At 48.7% G+C, this 23765-nt stretch overlaps 1 long non-coding RNA gene across 1 annotated transcript; it reads right to left on the minus strand.

The window, feature by feature from the left end:
* Positions 1 to 938: 938 nt before the first annotated feature.
* LOC119969412 lies at positions 939 to 9695 on the minus strand. Its single transcript, XR_005461345.1, has 2 exons — positions 9343 to 9695; positions 939 to 3985 (listed from the first exon to the last, which is right to left on the minus strand). It is a non-coding gene; the product is annotated as an uncharacterized LOC119969412 (long non-coding RNA).
* Between the last annotated feature and the right edge of the window lie 14070 nt (positions 9696 to 23765).

The following is a 23765-nucleotide window of genomic DNA, read 5'->3' on the forward strand; positions in this document are numbered from 1 at the left end:
AAACATGATAATAATAATCTTTATTATCACAAATAGGCTTACATTAACACGGCAATGAAGTTACTGTGAAAAGCCCCTAGTCGCCACATTACGGTGCCTGTTCGGGTACACAGAGAGAGAATTCAGAATATCCAATTCACCTAACAAGCATGTCTTTCAGGACTTGTGGGAGAAAACCGCAGCACCGGGAGGAAACCCACGCAGACACAGGGAGAACGTGTAGACTTCACACAGACAATGACCGAAAGCCGGGAATTGAACCTGGGACTTGGGGATCAAACACTGTGGCAGCAGTGCGCACAGCTACAATCAGCAACTCTCCAAGGTCCCTTCGACAGCATCCTCAAAACACGCAATATATACCACTTAGAAAGATAAGGGCAGTAGATGCACAGCAACAGCACCAGCTGGAAGTTCCTCTCCGAGATGCACTTGATCCTAACTTGAAATATATCACTGTTCCTTCACTGTCGCTGGGTCTAATTCCTAAAATACATTCCCTGACAGCACTGTGGTGTATCTGCAGCACATTGACTGCAGTGTTTCAAGAAGGCAGCTCACCACTACATCCTTAAGAGCAGTTATGGATGGGTAATAAATGCTGCCCAAGCCAGGGCTTGACGAGTCAATGACTACAGTAGCTTCAGTTGACACAGTTAAATCTCTCTCTGCTATTGTGAGATTTATTATTTGAAACAAAAGAGAAAATGCTGGAAAATCTCAGCAGGTCTGGCAGCATCTGTAGGGAGAGAAAAGAGCTAACGTTTCGAGTCCAATAACTCGTTGTCAAAGCTAACAGTCAGAGAATGTGGGGAATATTTATTATTTGAAGCTTTCCGTCTGTTCTGCAGTTATTGATGCTTGGTGTGAAATATGGCTGTCACCTGATTGACCCTACTAAGTACAGAACCAAATAAGTCAGAATGCTGGAGAAGAAACAAAATCAAATGTAAGGACACAGACCCTTTTTATTCAGATTTGAGAAGTAAAGCGATGTATGATTATTGAGTAGACATGCTTCTGTTTCAAGCACCCTTTAAACATCAATTATACTCTTGGATAACATATAGTATGTTGCAGAGTAGAATACCTTTGTGTATGGTTTTGGAACCTCACCCACACCAGACTGACAGAACAATACATATTCAAACATAGGTAAAGACAGTTTGTTCACTGCAGTCAAAAAATAAACACCTTAAGGGCCTAATGCAGGCCAATCTGTCTCCACCTGGCCAAAGATCGAAAGAGTTTAAACTTATTTTTAGGATGCAAGAAGAATCAACTATTAGTTGACAACAAGAAAATAAACAACAAATTATACTGTGAATGCTCATAACTTTTTGGTCCTAACTTACTTGACCATTTAGCCTGCCTGAACGGAGCCAAAACTGAACAAATTACCATCTATTCCATTGAAAATTATCTACTTTATAATTACTGCTCTCTATTTGAATGCCCTGCATAGGGACTAAATTCACAGAATAACCGGCATCTGGGAAAAACTTCATTATCATTCATCACAAACACCAGTGTAATGATGAAAAAGATGCCAACACTATAATAGTACCTCATGCATTCATATGGTCGACATCTCACCTCAGTGTTTCAAAGTATGTCATGTGAAGAACTATTTTTGAACTGCAAACAGTAGTTCTGCAAACAGTATACAATTAACTACTCAGGTATCACATCGAAGGCTATTTTCAGCAACTGAGCTGAGTTAATCGCAAACAAAACTTACCTCATGTAAACCAGGAGTCGTGCCTAAAACCTACATTCCAATAAATAGATTAAAGCTCCAAAACTTGGCGAAATAATTCAGTGCATAGGCCATTAGTTTTATCTTACATAGAAAAAGGGTGAATTTTTGGTTTCTTCTTTTCGAACTCTCCTGGTGCGCTTACCGAATATGCCCAAATATGGACAGATATTTAATGCATATAAAATTAGTACGGATCCATTGGTATCCTTGATACTGCCATTTTGTAGATGATGATGGCATTTGATCAGGGATAAAAATAAATCAAACATGGATGACATCTTCAAGTCAACTAACTGTGGTGCAGGGCAGTTAATGATGACTCCTACCCAAACAATGTGAGTTCAGGTTTGACTTGTGGTCCACACGGTAAAACAAACACAACTGCTTGTTTTTATAGACTCATTTGAACATGTAAAGCAGGAATGCAAATAGCTATTGAGTCTGTGACTATTATGTTTACAAGGATGTTGGACATGAATTTGAAAAGATATGGGAAATGGGATAATAGTAACTCCAGTTTAAGAGCCAACACGGGCCAATGGGCTAAATATCCTCCCTCTGTTCTGCAGTTTATGACTTTGTCTGTCTGGGAAATTAGTCATTATATTAAAGTCACGACCCAGCCATTTTTAATAAAACCTGCCTTTTATATGGTACCTTGCATGACCTCAGGATGTGCCACAATGCTTACCAGCCATTTAATTAATTTTAAATAGAGCCACTGCTGTAATGTGGAAAATAGGGAAGCTAATTTGCACACAGTTGAATTCTCACGAACAGCCATATGAAAATGGCCAGATGACACTTTTAAATTATGTTGTTGATTTAAGAATAAATATTAAACCCTACATTTTGAAATTCAAAGTTTGAAATCAATGCCAGGAAATAAAGCAATTTGCACAATTACGCAAAATCAGGTTCCTTTTTTAAAAAGTTGTTCATTAAATTAATTGTAGTGGAATTTAGTTTTGCAGAGATTTTGGGAGTTATAGCATTCAGTGAAATCTGTAACAGAGGAAACTGGGGGGGAAAAGTACGGCAGCTCCTGGACCACTTCATGACGTCTTGGAACATGCACAGTTCTGAATAAACAGCTATGAGATACATTAGGGAAAGATATCCTCCGAGCACTATTTGAAGCAAAATCATAATCTCATTCCGAAGTTTTCTTACATATAAATGGCTTAATACTCTCCTATGTTTTACACCAATGGAACTTGCTTGCATAAGTGAGTGACACTGATCATTCACTCATAATGAGGTGCGCACATAAATTATTCTTGTGTTTTGTTGAGTATGTGTGTTTGCATTCGGAAGGCAAATAAAGAGAAAATCTTCCAGCCTTTAGTTTCAGTTTTTACCCATTTGTTTCGCTAAGAAAGATTCTGAACCCATTTCCAATTAAATTGTTCAACTGGCAATTTCTGACAGTTTGTCAAAACAGCTCTGCTTATGTGAAACTACTCAGACAGTAACTCTAATACATTTGATGCATTAACAAGTAAAATGAAGATAAAGTTCTTTCCACTTTCAAAAAATACTGTTTATCCATTGTGAGTCCTAAATCACTGCTCAGGATGTGAAGCCCTTCCGAAGATAACAAAACGTTGTCTACAATACTTTTAAATGATGGATCCATTCATGCAGTTTTCTCTTTGGCCACATGAGTACGCAGGTGGTTGCCAATGACAGAAGAATTGACAAATTTCTTGCCACAGATATTGCATTTGTATGGCTTCCCCCCAGTGTGAATGCGCTGGTGCGTCATCAGGATGGCAGCAGTGCGGTACAACTTCTTGCAAACCTGACACCTGTACACCAGCTGCTGGCTGTGGATACGCTGGTGTACTTTCAGGCTTGAATTTGAAGTATATTCCTTACCGCACACAAGACATTCAAAGTGCTTCTTCTTGGACTGAAGGGTTTTGATAATGGGCTGAGACATCTTCCCAAGGCAGCTTTAACCACAACCAGATCTTCACACAGGAGGGCACGGGATCTTCAGTTCTGGAATTAATAATTCTCTTTCTTTTAATTGAAGAATTCCAACTCACTTCTCTGCTCACAAAACACTAATGCTCTTCATATCTAAAGTTTTCTGGTCGCCCTCAAATCAATCCTAAAGGAACACAAAGTTTGGAATTGTTTTGTGCTCTGAAAAGGGGCTAATTTCTTTTCAGGACTTGGAATCAGAACTTTGCAGCCTTAGCTGAATTATATAGCCTGCAGTAAAAGAAGAAAACCACATATTTTTGTTAAGAGAGCTAAAATCAGGTACTGAACATTTCCTTGTTAGTTAGCAATGTTTAATCCACATGAAGAGGATATTTAAGATTTCCTGCAGTGGCTCAATGGGTCAATGTGTCCATTGTGTGATCCGGAGTCACATGCATCACAAAAATCACAGGCTCCCTTCTTCATCTCTACTGAGTTTGCTCATTTCTGGTAAAGTAATATAAGCTTCAGTTCTTCTGGTCTAACAGGTCTAAATAAAGTCTAAATAAGACAGGATTTCTGACTCATGACTGTTAACCAGTTATTTATGCTAAAACATCTGTGTGGGTTGTTGGATTTTGATTGAGACCCACTTTCTGGCCAAACAGTCTACTGGTGCCCACTTTCCAGACTCACATGTAGTCACTACCTATAGAACTAAAATAAAGTCACCAAAGTCCCAGATCACCATCGGCTGCTTTCCCCTTTGAGGGGGAGAGCTGACTGGTGGTGATTTAACCTCAGGATCACCACCCCTCAGGCGAGGGGCAAGGTTAGGATTGGTGAGGGAGACAGGGAATGGGTGACCAAAAGGCAGAGAAAGAGCAGGAAGGCAGTGCAGGTGTCCCCTGCAGTCATCTCCCTCCAAAACAGGTATACCGTTTTGGGATACTGTTGGGGGAGATGACTCACCAGGGGAAGGCAGTAGTAGCCAGGCTCATGGCACTGGGGCTGGCTCTGCTGCACAGAAGGGTGGGAAAAAGACTGGCAGGGCTATAGTCATAGGGGATTCAATTGTAAGGGGAGTAGACAGGCGTTTCTGTGGTCGAAAACGAGACTGCCGAATGGTATGTTGCCTCCCGGGTGCTCGGGTCAGGGATGTCTCCGATCGGCTGCAGGACATACTGAAGGGGGAGGGTGAACAGCCAGTTGTCGTGGTGCATATAGGCACTAACGATATAGGTAAAAAAAGGGATGAGGTCCTACAATCAGAATTTAGGGAGTTAGGAGATAAGTTAAAAAGTAGGACCTCAAAGGTAGTAATCTCAGGATTGCTACCAGTGCCACGAGACAGTCAGAGTAGAAATTCAAGAATAGTCAGAATGAATACGTGACTTGAGAGATGGTGCAGGATGGAGGAGGGAGGGGATCAGATTTTTGGGACATTAGAACCGGTTCTGGGGGCGGTGGGACCATTACAAACCGGATGGTCTACACCTGGGCAGGACTGGAACCAATGTCCTAGGGGGTGCTTTTGCTAACATTGTTGGGGAGGTTTTAAACTAATGTGGCAGGGGGATGGGAACCAGATTAGGAAGTTAGAGGTCAGTAAAGAAACAGCAACTAACACCAGTAAGTTACGAGATAATAAACTCAATGTGACTAAGGGGAAGAGTAGACAGGGAAGAGTTGATGAACGCAAAGGGACAGGTGGTCTGAGGTGCATTTGTTTTAATGCAAGAACTGTAGCAGGTAAGGCATCAGTACCTGGGAATATGATGTTATTGGTATTACTGAGACTTGGTTGAGGGAAGGGCGGGACTGGCAACTGAATATCCCAGGGTATAGATGCTTCAGGAGGGATAGAGAGGGAGGTAGAAGGGGGGAGGAGTTGCATTACTCATCAGAGATGATATCACATGAGGGCACGATGGAGGATTCGAGCACTGAGGCAATATGGGTGGAGCTAAGAAATAGGAAGGGTGCAGTAATATTGTTGGGACTTTACTACAGGCCTCCCAAAAGCGAGCATGAAGTAGAGGTACAAATATGCAGACAGATTATAGAAAAATGTCAGAGCAATAGGGTGGTTGTGATAGGAGATTTTAACTTCCCCCACATTGAATGGGATTCATGTAGTGTTGGAGGTGTAGATGGAGCAGAGATTGTAAGGAGCATCCAGGAGAGTTTTTTAGAGCAGTATGTAAATAGTCCAACTCGGGAAGGGGCCATACTGGACCTGGTATTGGGGAATGATCCCGGCCAGGTGGTTGATGTTTCAGTCGGTGATTACTTTGGGAATAGCGACCACAATTCCGTAAGTTTTAGAATACTCATGGACAAGGACAAGAGTGGTCCGAAAGGAAGAGTGCTAAATTGGGGAAAGGCAGAGTATAACAAAATTCGGCAGGAGCTAGGGAATGTGGATTGGGAGCAGCTGTTTAAGGGTAAATCCACATTTGAAATGTGGGAGTCTTTTAAGGAAGGGTTGATTAGAGTGCAGGACAGACATGTTCCTGTGAAAATGAGAGATAGAAGTGGCAAGATTAGGGAACCATGGATGACGGGTGAAATTGCGAGACTAGCTAAGATGAAAAAGGAAACATTCATAAGATCGAGGCAACTCAAAACTGATGAAGTTTTGGAGGAATATCGGGAAAGTAGGACGAATCTCAAACGCGCAATAAAGAGGGCTAAAAGGGGTCATGAAATCTCTTTGGCTAACAGGGTTAAGGAAAATCCCAAAGCCTTTTATTCGTATGTAAGGAGCAAGAGGGTAACTAGAGAAAGGATTGGCCCACTCAAATACAAAAGAGGGAATTTATGCGTGGAGTCAGAGGAAATGGGTGGGATTCTTAATGAGTACTTTGCATCGGTATTCACAAAGGAGAGGGACAAGACGGATGTTGAGGCTAGGGATGGATGTTTAAATACTCTAGGTCAAGTTGTCATACAGAAGGGGGAAATTTTGGGTATTCTAAAAGACATAAAGGTGGACAAGACCCCAGGACCAGATGGGATCTATCCCAGGTTTCTGAGGGAAGCGAGGGTCGAAATAGCTGGGGCCTTAACTGGTATCTTTGCAGTATCCTTGAGAATGGGTGAGGTCCCGGAGGACTGGAGAATTGCTAATGTTGTCCCTTTGTTTAAGAAGGGTAGCAGGGAAAATCCAGGGAATTATAGACCTGTGAGCTTGACGTCAGTGGTAGGCAAACTGTTGGAGAAGATACTGAGGGATAGGATCTATTCACATTTGGAAGAAAATAGACTTATCAGTGATAGGCAGCATGGTTTTGTGCAGTGAAGGTCATGTCTTACAAACCTAATAGAATTCTTTGAGGAAGTGACAAAGTTAATTGATGAGGGAAGGGCTGTAGATGTCATATACATGGACTTTAGTAAGGCGTTTGATAAGGTTTCCCATGGCACGTTGATGGAAAAAGTGAAGTCGTATGGGGTTCAGGGTGTACTAGCTAGATGGATAAAGAACTGGCTGGGTAACAGGAGACAGAGAGTAGTGGTGGAAGGGAGTGTCTCAAAATGGAGAAGGGTGACTAGTGGTGTTCCACAGGGATCCGTGCTCTGACCACTGTTGTTTGTGATCTACATAAATGACCTGGAGGAAGGTATAGGTGGTCTGATTAGCAAGTTTGTCGATGATACTAAGATTGGTGGAGTTGCAGATAGCGAGGTGGACTGTCAGAGAATACAACAAAATATAGATAGATTGCAGAGTTGGGCAGAGAAATGGCAGATGGAGTTCAAACCAGGCAAATGCGAGGTGATGCATTTTGGAAGATCAAATTCAAGAGCGGACTATATGGTCAATGGAAGGGTCCTGGGGAAAATTGATGTACAGAAAGATCTGTGAGTTCAGGTCCATTGTACCCTGAAGGTGGCAACGCAGGGTGATAGAGTGGTCAAGAAGGCATACAGCATGCTTGCCTTCATTGGACGGGGTATTGAGTACAAGAGTCAGCAGGTCATGTTACAGTTGTATAGGACTTTGGTTAGGCCACATTTGGAATACTGCGTGCAGTTCTGGGGCGGGATTCTCCCCTACCCGGCGTGACGGGGGGTCCCGGCGTAGGGGAGTGGCGCCAACCACTCCAGGGTCGGGCCTCCCCAAAGGTGGGGAATTCTCCGCACCTTTGTGGGCTATCCCCACGCCGGAGCGGTTGGCACTAGAAGACTGGTGCAAAAAACTGGCGCCCCCGGCAGCAGGGCTGGCCGAAAGGCTTTTGCCGGTCGGCGCATGCGCCGGCGGTGACGTCAGCGGCCACCTGCCGCTCACCACCGGTGCATGCGTGATGTGGGTTTATCTTCCGCTTCCGCCATGGCGGAGGCCGTGACGGCCGCGGAAGAGAAAGAGTGCACCCAGGGCACTGACCCGGAGTCTGAGCGGGGGGCCCCGATTGTGGGCCTAGCCACCGTGGGGGCATCCCCCGGGGTCCGAACGCCACCCCCCCCAAGACCCCGGGGGCCCGCTTGTGCCGCCGATCCCGCCGCCACCAGAGGTGGTTCAAACCTCGGCGGCGGGAGAGGCCTCCCAGCGGCGGGAATTCAGCCCATCGCGGGCCGGAGAATTGCTGCAGGGGCCTCGCCGATCGGAGTGGCATGATTCCTGCTGCTGCCACTTCCCGGGTGGCGGAGAATCTCTGCCACGGCGGGGGCAGGAGTTTCGGCGGCCCCAGGCGATTCTCTGACCCTGCTGGGGGTCGGAGAATTTCGCCCCTGGTCGCCACATTACCAGAAGGATGTGGATGTTTTAGAGAGGGTGCAGAGGAGGTTCACCAGGATGTTGCCTGGTATGGAGGGTGCTAGCTATGAAGAAAGGTTGAGTAGATTAGGATTGTTTTTGTTGGAAAGACGGAGGTTGAAGGAGGACCTGATTGAGGTCTACAAAATTTTGAGAGGTCTGGACAGGGTGGATAGCAACAAGCTTTTTCCAAGAGTGGGGGTGTCAGTTACAAGGGGTCACGATTTCAAGGTGAGAGGGGGAAAGTTTAAGGGAGATGTGCGTGGAAAGTTTTTTACGCAGAGGGTGGTGGGTGCCTGGAACGCTTTACCAGCGGAGGTGGTAGAGGCGGGCACGATAGCATCATTTAAGAGGCATCTAGACAGGTATATGAACGGGCGGGGAACAGAGGGAAGTAGACCTTGGAAAATAGGAGACAGGTTTAGATAAAGGATCTGGATCGGCACAGGCTGGGAGGGCCGAAGGGCCTGTTCCTGTGCTGTAATTTTCTTTGTTCTCTTTGTTCTATGTCGTCCTAATTGGTTTGGGTGAGAAATCTTTACTGGTTTTCTGCCGACTTTATCCATATTGTGAACAATTGTGGCTTCATATTGCTATGGTGCTTATTTCGCCCTTGATTACTGGTACAGCTCATTTCTTAATATGAATCTAACTTTAAAATCTGTTCATTAGAACAATAGTTTGTTCATTTTGTCAGCAAAATGCTGTTTTTATCTGCAATTAGTTTGTGGATGTGTCAGGCTTTTGTGCTTCTGTTGAAGCTATGTGTTTTGTCATGACCTAATGTTATCAGTGCTGAAATCCTCATTTTAAAATGGGTATTAAAACTGGGCTTTAATATTTACATTAAAATAGCCTTTTTACCTATCAGAAAATAGTTAATTACCTTCAGTTATAGGCTCCGGTCCATGCTATAGCTTGAACATACGATTTTCTGTGTCAGACGTGAGAGGGCTATCAACCGAGCCAAGCTGACAATGCTGGGATCAGAGGGCAGGCTGAAGTCCTGCTCTTGGGCATCCAGCAATGTTGCTTTAGTAATCGGGGGGGCAAGGAGTTTCCCAGCCCAAGTTAGATTCAGTTCACTGGCAGAACGATTCCAGCCTTCCCTTATTTTAAATGTTTTTCTCCGTACATTTCCCTATTTCAGCAGACCTGTATTGTTTACACTCTTCAGAGGCCCGCTGTCCGAGGACCCAGTTGGATTTGGTGACTGCTACTTGGGATTAGTGCACCACCCTTGGCAGCTGGAGTCTTCAACTGTCAAAACTGCCACCGCCTCCCCTTTTAAACCGCTCTCCCCACATTCCAGAACCTGCCAGCTTCAAACTGCAGAGTTCCATCCTGTTAGCTGCCCGGGACCGGCCCCTCCCCTCCCCTCAAAGGGAAGCCTTGTCTGCCCTGCAGCTCCACAGACACCCGCAGCCCTCTGCAACCCCTCCCAAACATCTCACTTTTAAATGTCCGAACGTCACAGCCGGGATTTCCTCATCCAATGTTTCTGATGGAGGCAGGGAGCCCACATCTGGAAACAGAACAGCTGCTGATGTAGGGTTCAGGCCATTAATTATTGCTAATGATTGGAAAGCAAGGTTCGGGGTGGGGGGGGGGGGTGGGGTGTGAGGATATTCAGGCTGGTCAACAGGCTATTCAACTGTGGAAGACACCACTGCTGAAGCGTGCTTTTTTTTTGGAAAACATTTTATTGAGACGTTTTTTTTATCAACACAACAAACATGACACAAATCAAATCAAGCCAACAGGGCTGCAAATAACCGACTCAACAAAATACCCCACCAACCCGCCCCCACTTCCCAATCCCTTTAACTCCCCTCCCCTACCCCTGTTTTTGACACCATCATGTCCTGCAGCCCGTGGAGCAGCAGATGAGAAAAGGACGGTACCTCCTCCAAACAGAGTCCCTCACCTGCAAATACTGGAGCCCATTCCCAACGGGCAGCTCAAATTCCTCTTCCAACTCCTCCAAGCTCGCAAAGCCACCCTCAATGAACAGATCCCCAAACCACTCAATCCCCGCCTGATGCCACCCGCAAAACCCTCCATCCAGTCCCCCCGAAACAAACCGGTGATTCACAGAAATCGGTGCCCAAACCAGCCTCAGGTGCTGCTGTCATTGCCCCCACACCCTCAGGGCTGCCACCACCACCGGGCTTGTGGAGTACCTGGCCGGCAGGAACGGCGGAGTCGCTGATAACAGTGCCCCCAAACCCATGTCTTTATAAGAGGCTGCCTCCGTCCGCTCTCATATCAACCCCTCCCCACTACGCACTTCCTAACCATAGCTATGTTCGCCACCCAATCTGCTTTTATTTTTTATTTTTTATAAATTTAGAGTACCAAATTAATTCTTTCTAATTAAGGTGCAATTTAGCTTGGCCAATCCACCTAGCCTGCGCATCTTTGTGTTGTGGGGGCGAAACCCACACAAACACAGGGAGAATGTGCAAACTCCGCACGGACAGTCACCCAGAGCTGGGATCGAACCTGGGACCTCAGCGCCATGAGGCAGCAGTGCTACCCACTGCGCCATCATGCTGTCCCGAAGCATGAACAAACAAAGAACAAAGAAAAGTACAGCACAAGAACAGGCCCTTCGGCCCTCCAAGCCCGTGCCGCACATGCTGCCCGTCTAAACTAAAATCTTCTACACTTCCTGGGTCCGTATCCTTCTATTCCCATCCTATTCATGTATTTGTCAAGATGCCCCTTAAATATCACTATTGTCCCTGCTTCCACCACCTCTTCCGGCAGCGAGTTCAGGCACCCACTACCCTCTATGTAAAAAACTTGCCTCATACATCTCCTCTAAACCTTGCCCCTCGCACCTTAAACCTGTGCCCCCGAGTAATTGACCCCTCTACCCTGGGGAAAAGCCTCTGACTATCCACTCTGTCTATGCCCCTCATAATTTTGTAGACCTCTATCAGGTCGCCCCTCAACCTCCGTCGTTCCAGTGAGAACAAACCGAGTTTATTCAACCGCTCCTCATAGCTAATGCCCTCCATACCAGGCAACATCCTGGTAAATCTCTTCTGCACCCTCTCTAAAGCCTCCACATCCTTCTGGTAGTGTGGCGACCAGAATTGAACACTATACTCCAAGTGTGGCCTAACTAAGGTTCTAAACAGCTGCGACATGACTTGCCAATTCTTATACTCAATACCCCGGCCAATGAAGGCAAGCATGTCGTATGCCTTCTTGACTACCTTCTCCACCTGTGTTGCCCCTTTCAGTGACCTGTGGACTTGTACAGCTAGATCTCTCTGACTTTCAATACTGTTGAGGGTTCTACCATTCACTGTATATTCCCTACCTGCATTAGACCTTCCAAAATGCATTACCTCACATTTGTCCGGATTAAACTCCATCTGCCATCTCTCCGCCCAAGTCTCCAAACGATCTAAATCCTGCTGTATCCTCTGACAGTCTTCATCGCTACCCGAAATTCCACCAATCTTTGTGTCGTCTGCAAACTTACTAATCAGACCAGTTACATTTTCCTCCAAATCATTTATATATACTACGAACAGCAAAGGTCCCAGCACTGATCCCTGCGGAACACCACTAGCCATAGCCCTCCAATCAGAAAAGCACCCTTCCATTGCTACTCTCTGCCTTCTATGACCTAGCCAGTTCTGTATCCATCTTGCCAGCTCACCCCTGATCCCTGTGACTTTACCTTTTGTACCAGTCTATTATGAGGGACCTTATCAAAGGCCTTACTGAAGTCCATATAGACAACACCCACTGCCCTACCTGCATCAATCATCTTTGTGACCTCTTCGAAAAACTCTATCAAGTTAGTGAGACACGACCTCCCCGTCACAAAACCATGCTGCCTCTCACTAATACGTCCATTTGCTTCCAAATGGTAGTAGATTCTGTCTCGAAGAATTCTCTCCAGTAATTTCCCTACCACTGACGTAAGGCTCACCAGCCTTTAGTTCCCTGGATTATCCTTGCTACCCTTCTTAAACAAAGGAACATCATTGGCTATTCTCCAGTCCTCCGGGACATCACCTGAAGACAGTGAGGATCCAAAGATTTCTGTCAAGGCCTCAGCAATTTCCTCTCTAGCCTCCTTTAGTATTCTGAGGTAGATCCCATCCGGCGCTGGGGACATATCTACCTTAATATTTTTCAAGACACCCAACACCTTGTCTTTGTGGATCTCAATGTGACCCAGGCTATCTACACACCCTTCTCCAGACTCAACATCCATCAATTCCTTCTCTTTGGTGAATACTGATGCAAAGTATTCATTTAGTACCTCGCCCATTTCCTCTGGCTCCACACATAGATTCCCTTGCCTGTCCTTCAGTGGGCCAACCCTTTCCCTGGCTACCCTCTTGCTTTTTATGTACGTGTAAAAAGCCTTGGGATTTTCCTTAACCCTATTTGCCAATGACTTTTCGTGACCTCTTCACGCCCTCCTGACTCCTTGCTTAAGTTCCTTTCTACTTTCCTTATATTCCACACAGGCTTCGTCTGTTCCCAGCCTTCTAGCACTGACAAATGCCTCCTTTTTCTTTGTGACGAGGCCCACAATATCTCTCATTATCCAAGGTTCCCGAAATTTGCCGTATTTATCCTTCTTCCACACAGGAACATGCCGGTCCTGAATTCCTTTCAACTGACGTTTTAAAGCCTCCCACATGTCAGATGTTGATTTACCCTCAAACATCCGCCCCCAATCTAGGTTCTTCAGTTCCCGCCTAATATTGTTATAATTAGCCTTCCCCCAATTTAGCACATTCACCCTAGGACCACTCTTATCCTTGTCCACCAGCATTTTAAAACTTACTGAATTATGGTCACTGTTCCCGAAATGCTCCCCTACTGAAACTTCTACCACCTGGCCGGGCTCATTCCCCAATACCAGGTCCAGTACAGCCCCTTCCCTAGTTGGACTATGTACATATTGTTTTAAGAAGCCCTCCTGGATGCTCCTTACAAACTCTGCCCCATCCAGGCTCCTAGCACTAAGTGAGTCCCAGTCAAAATTGGGGAAGTTGAATTCTCCCATCATAACAACCCTGGGCGCAATTCTCCGCACTCACGACGGTGCGGAGAATAGCGGGGGTCGTAAATTTTTACGGCCACGTTAGTCCAACGCCCTCCCGCTATTCTCCCCCCCCCCCCCACGCCCAACTCCCGACACGAATCGCTGCCGCCGTTTTTTTACGGCCAGCAGCGATTCTCAGCTGGCCGATGGGCCGACTTCCAAGCCCTATACGGCCGTTTTTACGAACGGCAAACACACCTGGTCTGGCCGTTCGTAAAAACGGCCGTAAAGTCCCGATCTTGGCAACCATGGCACCGATTGGCACGGCAGTACCACGGCCGTGCCAAGGGTGCCATGGGCCCGCGATCGGTGGGCACCGATCGCGGGCAGCGGGTCCGATTCCCACGCACTCTTTGTCCTTCCGCCGCCCCGCTGTATCACTTCGCGGGGCGGCTGAGGGACATCCCGGCCCGCGCATGCGCGGGTTTCGCGCAAATGCGCGATGACGTCATCCGCGCATGCGCGGGTTGGAGTCTTCCAATCCGCGCATGCGCGGCTGACGTCATGTGACGCATCAGCCGGCGCAAACTCTGGCAAGCGGACTTAATGAAATTCGTTAAGCCCGCGATGCCGGAGTTCACGGCCGCGGCATACTAGCCCCGACCGGGGACCAGAATCGGTTCCCGGTCGGGGAGGGGGAGGCTGGCATCAAACCCGCCCGGTTTTGACGCCAGCCTTACGAATTCTCCCTGTCTGGGAGAATCGCGCCCCCTGTTTTTACTAATTTCCAAAATCTGTCTACCTATCTGCTCCTCTATCTCCCGCTGGCTGTTGGGAGGCCTGTAGTAAACCCCCGACATTGTGACTGCACTCGTCTTATTCCTGATCTCTACCCATATAGCCTTGCTGCCCTCTGAGGTGTCCTCCCGTAGTACAGCTGTGATATTCTCCCTAACCAGTGGCGCAACTCCGCCACCCCTTTTACATCCCCCTCTATCCCGCCTGAAACATCTAAATCCTGGATCCTGAAATCCTGGATAGCTGCCAATCCTGTCCTTCCCTCAACCAGGTCTCTGTAATGGCAACAACATCATAGTTCCAAGTACTAATCCAAGCTCTAAGTTCATCTGCCTTACCCGTAATACTTCTTGTATTAAAACATATGCATTTCAGGCCACCAGACCCGCTGTTTTCAGCAACATATCCGTCTGCTCTTCCTCAGAGCCATACTGGCCCTATTCCCTAGTTCTCCCTCAATGTTTTCACCTTCTGACCTATTGCTCCGGTACCCACCCCCCTGCCATACTAGTTTAAGCCCTTGCGTGTGACACTAGCAAACCTCGTGGCCAGGATATTTATGCCTCTCCAGTATAGATGCAACCCCTCCTTCTTGTACAGGTCACACCTGCCCCGGAAGAGCTCCCATTGGTCCATATAACAGAAACGCTCCCTCCTACATCAGCTGTTTAGCCACGTGTTTGGCCTCACGGTAGCATGGTGGTTAGCATCAATGCTTCACAGCTCCAGGGTCCCAGGATCGATTCCCGGCTGGGTCACTGTCTGTGTGGAGTCTGCACGTCCTCCCCGTGTGCGCGTGGGTTTCCTCCGGGTGCTCCGGTTTCCTCCCACAGTCCAAAGATGTGCGGGTTAGGTGGATTGGCCATGCTAAATTGCCCGTAGTGTAAGGTTAATGGGGGGATTGTTGGGTTACGGGTATACGGGTTACGTGGGTTTAAGTGGGGTGATCATTGTTCGGCACAACATCGAGGGCCGAAGGGCCTGTTCTGTGCTGTACTGTTCTATGTTCTATGTGTTTAGCTGCTCTATCTTCCTATTTCTAGCCTCACTGGCACGTGTCACAGGGGGTAATCCCGTGATTACAACCCTAGAGATCCTGGGCGGTATTCTCTGCTCCCGATAAAAATCGGGATGGCCGTCTTGAAATCGGCCGAGGTTCACAACGTCCTCGGGCCCGCTCCCCGCACCTAATTCACCCCCACCCGGGGGGCTAGGAGCGGGCCCCCGTCATTCCCGGCCGTGACCTCGTCGCGCCGGACATGACGCGGAAACAGCGCTTTTCTGATGTCATCCGCGCATGCGCAGGTTGCTGGTTCCAACTCGCGAATGCGCGGATGACATCAGCATGCAGACGGCATGGACCCGCGCATGCGCGGTGCCGTCTTTCTCCACCGCCGTCCGGCAAGACGTGGTGGCTTGATCTTGCCGGGCCGTGGAGGGGAAAGAGTGCATCCATTTTGGACGCTGGCCCGACGGTCGGTGGGCACCGATCGCGGGCCTGTCCCCTCACGAGCACAGTTGCGGTGCTCCGGTCCACATCGAGCCCCTAGATGCCCCAAACGGGCATCTGGCGCCCGTTTCATGAATGCAGCGATCAGGTGTGGTTGCTGCCGTGGTGAAATGGGCGTGAAGGGCCGGCCGTTCGGCACATTGGGCTCGGGAATCGCCGTTCACCGTGAAAAACGGCGAGCAGCGATTTTTCCGAGCAGGAGGGGGGAGAATCGCTGGGGGTGCCAGGGGGGCGTAAAAAATGTCGGGAGGCCCTCCCACGATTCTCCCATGCCACGTGGGGAGCGGAGAATTCCGCCCCTGTCTTTTAACTTTCTGCCCAGCTCCCTGAACTCCTGCTGCAGGAGCTCATGCCCCTTCCTGCATATGTCGTTAGCACCAATATGTACAATGACCTCTGCCTTTTTGCCCTCCCCCTTCAGAATGCCCACTACCCGTTCAGAGACATCCTGGACCCTGGCACCAGGGAGGCAACATACCATCCTGGAGTCTCTTTCACATCCACAGAAGCGCCTCTCTGTGCCCCTGACTATAGAGACCCCTATGACTATTGCTCTTCTGTGCTCTGACACTCCCTGCTGAACATCAGAGCTGGCCATGGTGCCACTGCTCTGGCTGCTGCTGTTTTCCCCTGATAGGCTATCCCCCCCCCGACAGTATCCAAAGCGGTATACCTGTTAGAGAGGGGGGAACAACCACAGGGGATTCCTGCACTGACTGCCTGTCCCTTCTGGTTGTCACCCATTTCTCTGCCTGCACCTTGGGTGTGACCACATTTATATAACTGTTATCTATGACGCTTTCTGCCATCTGCAGGCTTCTAAGTGCATCCAACTGCTGCTCCAACCGAACCATGCGGTCTGTGAGGAGCTCTAGTTGGGTGCACTTTCTGCAGATGAAGCCATCCGGGATGCTGGAAGCCTCCCGGACCTGCCACATCTCACAGTCAGAGCACTGCACCCCTCTAATTGACATTGCGTTAATTAATTAGTAAATTAAATTTTTTTAAAACTTTTTTTTAAGTTGCTGTTCACTATATGTTTCCTAGCACTAGATTTCTACTATAAATGTGAAAGCTAAATACAGTACTCTCCGATCTCTGGCTTAGATACCCCTCTAAATTATAATTAAGTTATTAAGTAATTATGTTTACTTAGTTTAACAATGCTTAATTTTTAAATTTAGTGTAGATTCCCACCCAGCCAATCACAGCTTTACTGTGATGTCACTTCATTTACCCCCCCCCCTCCCCCCCCACAATTTGAAAAGGTAATAAGAATAAAAATGAATAAAAATCACTTACATTCCCAGGTTCTCAGATGCTCCCTGGTTTTCTCCCTGCAGATTAAAAGTTACAGGCCAGAAGAAAGAAAGAGAACAAAACAGTAGGAAAAAAGCACCTTCTCCCACTCTGCACCGAATTACCTCACTGCACCAAATTACCAAGTTCCAAATTCCCACTCTGGCTGTGTCTCCTTGACCTGCGCAAAGCTTCATGCTTTTAATAAGGGTCAATGATAGGAATAAGCAGCAGAAACACTGGCTGGTTACTATTATTTTTCCACCCCACCCCCACCGACACCCCGTGCACCCCACCTACTCCACCGCAGGTTTACTCTGACCACGTACAGTGCTGCAGTGACCTCACTCCCAGCTGTGCTGGCATTAGATTTAGCAGGACTGCGCAGCCCAGTGCTTTGTGCTGATGTGGACCCATTTGCTTTGTAATACACTTAACAATATGTTATTTCAATCTGGCCAGAGAAAAATGGGAACTTCAAAGTGCAAATATTTCTATACTGTTTAGCTATTATAACAATCACAACTTCCCCACCCTCTACCCCCACCCTGGATCTCCTCAATTGCCCAACTGTACATGAAAATTATACACCTTGAAGGAGTGCAGTCCTGACTCTATGACAACAATGGGCAATGGACTGCATAGGGGGAATAGCAAAGAGTCAAAATGCAATTCCTATCAGGGGGGTTTCATGTGAGGTGGAGTTGCCACTACCATCATGAGTCCCACATGGTGTGTCCCCGGTCCCAGTGTAATGGACATCATGGAGCGAGTGCAGAATATTTGGCTGCACGGTGGCACAGCAGCTAGCACTGCTGCCTCACAGTGCCAGGGACCTGGGTTCAATTCCCGCCTTGGGTGGCTGTGTGGAGTTTGCACGTTCTCCCTGTGTCTGTGTGGATTTCCTCCGGGTGCTCCGGTTTCCTCCCACAGCCCAAAGATATGCAGGTTAGGTGGATTAGCCATTCTGAAAGTGCCCCTTTGTGTCCAGGGATGTGCATGTTAGGTGGGGTTACAGGGATAGGGTGGGGGAGTGGGCCTAGGTAGGCTGCTCTTTCAGAGAATTGGGAGACTGGATAGGCTGAATGGCCTCCTTCTGCACTGTATGGATTTTATGGTTCTATGGAAAGTGAGTGAACCAGAAGGGTAGTACATGTCGGTATCAACAACATCGAGATATCAGGCCAGGTATTAAGGTTCTATGGTCAACCTTTCAGAAACTGGGAAGGAAGTTTAAGAGTTTAAGAGGTTATAAGAGATAGGGTTTATAATCATCTTGAAAAGAACAAGTTGATTAGCGATAGTCAACACGGTTTTGTGAAGGGTAGGTCATGCCTCACAAACCTTATTGAGTTTTTTGAGAAGGTGACCAAACAGGTGGATCAGGGTAAAGCTGTTGATGTGGTGTATATGGATTTCAGTAAGGCGTTTGACAAGGTTCCCCACGGTAGGCTATTGCAGAAAATAAGGAAGTATGGGATTGAAGGTGATTTAGCGGTTTGGATCAGTAATTGGCTAGCTGAAAGAAGACAGAGGGTGGTGGTTGATGGCAAATGTTCATCCTGGAGTTCAGTTACTAGTAGTGTACCGCAAGGATCTGTTTTGGGGCCACTGCTGTTTGTCATTTTTATAAATGACCTGGAAGAGGGTGTAGAAGGATGGGTTAGTAAATTTGCAGATGACACGAAGGTCGGTGGAGTTGTGGATAGTGCTGAAGGATGTTATAGGGTACAGAGGGACATAGATAAGCTGCAGAGCTGGGCTGAGAGGTGGCAGATGGAGTTTAATGCGGAAAAGTGTGAGGTGGTTCACTTTGGAAGGAGTAACAGGAATGCAGAGTACTGGGCTAATGGCAAGATTCTTGGTAGTGTAGATGAACAGAGAGATCTCGGCATCCAGGTACATAAATCCCTGACAGTTGCCACCCAGGTTAATAGGGCTGTTAAGAAGGCATATGGTGTGCTAGCCTTTATCAGCAGAGGGATTGAGTTTCGGAGCCACAAGGTCATGCTTCAGCTGTACATAACTCTGGTGCGGCCGCTCCTGGAGTACTGCATGCAGTTCTGGTCACCACATTATAGGAAGGATGTGGAAGCTTTGGAAAGGGTTCAGAGGAGATTTACTAGGATGTTGCCTGGTATGGAGGGAAGGTCTTACGAGGAAAGGCTCAGGGACTTGAGGTTGTTTTCGATAGATAGGAGAAGGCTGAGAGGTGACTTAATAGAGACATATAAGATAGTCAGAGGGTTAGATAGGGTGGACAGTGAGAGTCTCTTTCCTCGGATGGTGATGACCAACACGAGGGGACATAGCTTTAAATTGAGGGGTGGTAGATATAGGACAGATGTCAGAGGCAGTTTCTTTACTCAGAGAATAGTAGGGGTGTGGAACGCCCTGCCTGCAACAGTAGTAGACTCGCCAACTTTAAGGGCATTTAAGTGGTCACTGGATAGACATATGGATGAAAATGGAATAGTGTAGGTCAGATAGGCTTCAGATGGTTTCACAGGTCGGCGCAACATCGAGGGCCGAAGGGCCCGTTCTGCGCTGTAATGTTCTCTGTTCTAGTAGGACCTTGAAGGGAGTGATCCAGAAATTACTCCCACTTCCCCACGCGAGCAAGTGCAGAAATAGGAAGATGGAGAGAGGGAGGATCATTGTGTAGCGTGAAGCGTGGTGTACATTCAAAAGGAACAGGTTGCACCTCAAGAGGACTGGGACAAATGTTCCCACGGGGAGGATCACTACTGTGTGGCTGGAGAGGGTTTAAATGAAATTGGCGGGGAGATGGGTGCCAGCATGTCGAAGTAGAAAAGAAGAATAAGGTCCATATAGGAGTGAAAGTATTGGATTTTAATAAAGAAAGAAATGATACCGTATGAGATAGGAATGGACTAAGAAGGAATATGAGAAATACAAAGACAGGTTTAGAATGCATGGACAGAAACATATAAAGGGTTAGATTTAACAGGCCCATTATCTGCAGGCGCAAATCCCGTCATGGCTGCAAAATATCGCGAGAGACCAAAACAAGATTTCCACCAGTGACATTTCTGCTGTGATGTTCCCAGACCCTCCCTGATGATGTGCATCAATTTGAATACATTATAATGTATTTAATTCGGTTAAAGTTGAATCTTCAGACTGAGGTGGCAGCGGCTGTCAGCTCGGGGAGTGTGACCAGGAGGACTGGCCTCCAGTTCAGGAAGGTCAATGACCTACACCGGGCACCACGAGTGAGCAGACACCATAGCCCTCCCTGTCTCAACCACTCCCCCCGAGACCTCTCCCCCCCGCACGGACGTGTCTACCCCATCTCCCCTCCCAACTCTTCCTCCACCCTCTCCCCATTCAACCGAGCCCAAACCCTTATTAACCACCACCATCACTGTGAACCACGCCTGTGGCTAACAATGCCCCCTCTCTATCTCCTCAGGAAAAGCTCTCCCACAACCATCAGGAGAGGGCCCAGACTGGTGGTGGGTGACGGGCATAAGAATCCTCACCATCTTCGAGGAGCAGGTGCTGGAGGTGACCGGTGTGGTCGAGGCCAGAGCGGTCACCAATGCAGAGGCTGTCAGACAACCCAGAGGTGAGGGAGCACCGGGCTCCACCCGTAGGACCTGTCAAGCGTGAGTTCATGTTGCCTTACTGACTGACCCAGCCCTCCCATTGACCATATGTCCATTCTCACCAGCCTCCCGGGACACCACCTCGGAGGAGAGCTCCGAGTATGTCACCATAATAGTCGCGGCACAGCTGTCATCCCCACCCTTTACTGGCACAGATACACACACCTCAGTGGCACACGTTATTGGTCAGGCTTCGGGAGCACAATCTGGTGACACCACACTGCTGATGATGCTCATCAGGTGGAGGCAGGAACCCCCAGGCGAGACAGCAGCCTGATGCTGAGCTTGTGAAAGAGGGTTACCCCGAGATGATGGAGACATTAGGGAGGGAGATGTCAGGGACATCTCCTGACATCTGGGGTAAGGGGGGAATTGGCCAGGGGCACGGGCACCACATCCCACCCCAACATCCCCCCGCCTACAACAGCCAGGTTAGGTGGAAACTGAGAACCGCGCCATACGGCAAACCATATGTGATTCAACCGGCCCACTCCCAAAGGTGAAATCGGGATCTCGCCATAGCGTGGTGAGAAATCAATTATCACCACTTAAGCCCTATTTCCATACAATTAACGGGAGCCACCCCATAACCAATGACCTCCCCTCATTCAGCGGCCTCCCCAGAAAGTGGTCACACTGGCGTCGATTAGTATTCGTTTTGAAAACCGTGAACCTGGCGGGTGGGCTGCTGTGGGGAGCCGAGGAGGTGATTGGCCATCTTTTCCCACAGGCAATGAGGCCGGGGTCACCGTGCATGCTTTCCCTGTGCTCAGGAGGGAGTGGGGGCAACAGGGGGGGTGCAACCCCAGTTGGGGCAGTGCCACCATGGGGAGCTGTGGGCATGATGTGCATCAGCGACTGTCTGGTGCTCGCCAGATTGCGCCCCAGAAGCCTTTCCACTAACGTTTCCCACCGAGGTTCGTGTCTCTGCGCTGGTGGAGGGTGGGGATGACAGTTGTCATCAACTGTGACATCCTCGGAGCTCTCCTCCGAGGTGTTATCCTGGGAGGCAGGGCGGGTGGCAGCCACCCTGGGTGGGCTGGCTCGGTCGGCTCGAGGACCTGTGGGGGAATGAACATGTGGTAAATGGGAGGGATGGGTCAGTCTGTTTGGCATTAACAACTCACATGTGACAGGTCCTCCGGGTGGGGCCCGATGGATCCTCACCTCTGCGGTGATGCAGATCTCCGCATTGGTGCCTGCTCTGTCCTCGGCCATCCCCGTCACCTCCAGGTCCCGTTCCTCGAAGGTGGTGAGGATTCTTATATCTGGCACCCGGCACGCCTCCACCAGACTGGGCTCTCTGCGGCGTTTGTGGCAGAGTTTCTCCTGTGGAGACACAGAGAAGGCATCTTTAGCCGCACACATGGTTCCGAGTGGTGGGGGAACGGGTGTGAAGGGAGGGTTGGGGTGATGGGAGGGTTGAGGTGAAGGGGAGGGTGAAGGATGGTTTGGGGGCAGATGGAGGGTTGTGGGGGCTGGTTGCATTGGGGAGTGGGAAGGTTTTGGGGTAGGGTGTAGCTCATTGACCTTCTTGCGGCATTGGAGATTAGTCCTCCTGGTCCAGCCGCCTGAGCTTACTGCCACTGCCATTTCATCCCAGGCAGCACTGGCTGTCCTGTGGCTCACTCTCTGGGACCCTCGGGGGAACAGGACATCCTTCCTGACCTCCACCACAACTTGGATCCTCTTCAAACCCATGTCTCCAAACCTTGGTGCCGGTCATCTCATTGCCATGGTTGTGAGCTGAGTGGGGTTGGTTGTGCAAGTGCTGTTTAAGTGCTGCTCGACCTTGTTAGCGAGAGGGGAAGTGGCTGATGAACACGGTCCCGGAGAATCGGCTGGCGAGCCTTCATTTGTGGCGTGAAGCCCTTGAGGCCTAGTTAAGTGGACCAATTAATGTTGAATAGTATTGCCGGCCTCGCTGGTCTGAGTAACGGGAAGCACGTGGCAGTTCCCACTCGCTACCACACATACAAACCTTTCCACAGAATCACATCCATTGATATTTATTCTTCGATCGTCGACGCCGATATCACATTCGGCGATTGGCCGGAGAATCCACTTTTACACTAAAATTGGGGGCCGCACCATTTTTCCGATGCTCCGCCCCCTCAAAAGCAGCGCACTCGAGGAGGACGCCGCACGTCATCGCAACGGCCTCAGGACGTTCTGGAGGCCCTCCCCCGATGCTCCGCACCCAATGGGCCGAGTCCCCAACGGCGTGGGACACGTGTGCTCACAACTTTCGGGGACGTCGCGTGGCGGCTGCAGACTGTGTCCAGCGCCACCACAGTCGAGGGTGAGCCGTTCCGCTGGCAGGGGGGCTTCGGCAGGGGCTGGGGAGACTGGTGGGAGGGTGGCAGGGTGGCAGTTTTTGGCAGGCCGGGTCTGCGCGAAGCCGGCGCCATGCCGTGCTCGTGCGCTGCCACGGACCCAGCCATTCTGCGGCCGCATCAGCACGTAAAGCTGGGGGCTTTACGCGGCGTGGCTGCTAGCTCCCCACAGGGCAGAGGATCGGTGCTGGGGCAGCGCCAACTTTCAGGTCGTAAGACTAGTCGGATCCTGCGGACAAAGCTGCAGAATCGGAGAATCCAGCCCAATATAAACTCAATTGACCAGCTGATTATTTCTGCCCATCTTTTTGGAGCGTTTGCAGATCTTCAAAGGTGCTATATTACGAGTGGATTACCTTAAAATTGTATTTGCTGTTTGTAAGGCGGGGGGTGGGGGTAGGAGGGGGGGAGGTGGTGGTGGGACATTATGAAGCCCGAAAGAGTGAGAAACAGGTGCGTGTGATGACTAAATTCAGTTGGAGCCAAAATTTCAATTTCCCGATGGTAGGTTTAGACGCAGAGATGAAGGCAGCTGTGTGTTTTCAGCATGTAATAGATTTTGTGTAGTAAAAACCCATTAGTGAAAACTTTTTAATGTAAAGTCCTTACTTCAAAATAAGTAATCGGTGCCCGGGAATCTCATGGCAAGTGGTGTCCAACAGTTGGTTCTGTGCCGTTGTGTCTGAGGTCAGTGGTTTGCCTTGTTGA

The sequence above is a fragment of the Scyliorhinus canicula genome, chromosome 1 (assembly GCF_902713615.1).
Source record: "Scyliorhinus canicula chromosome 1, sScyCan1.1, whole genome shotgun sequence".
Lineage (NCBI taxonomy): Eukaryota > Metazoa > Chordata > Chondrichthyes > Carcharhiniformes > Scyliorhinidae > Scyliorhinus > Scyliorhinus canicula.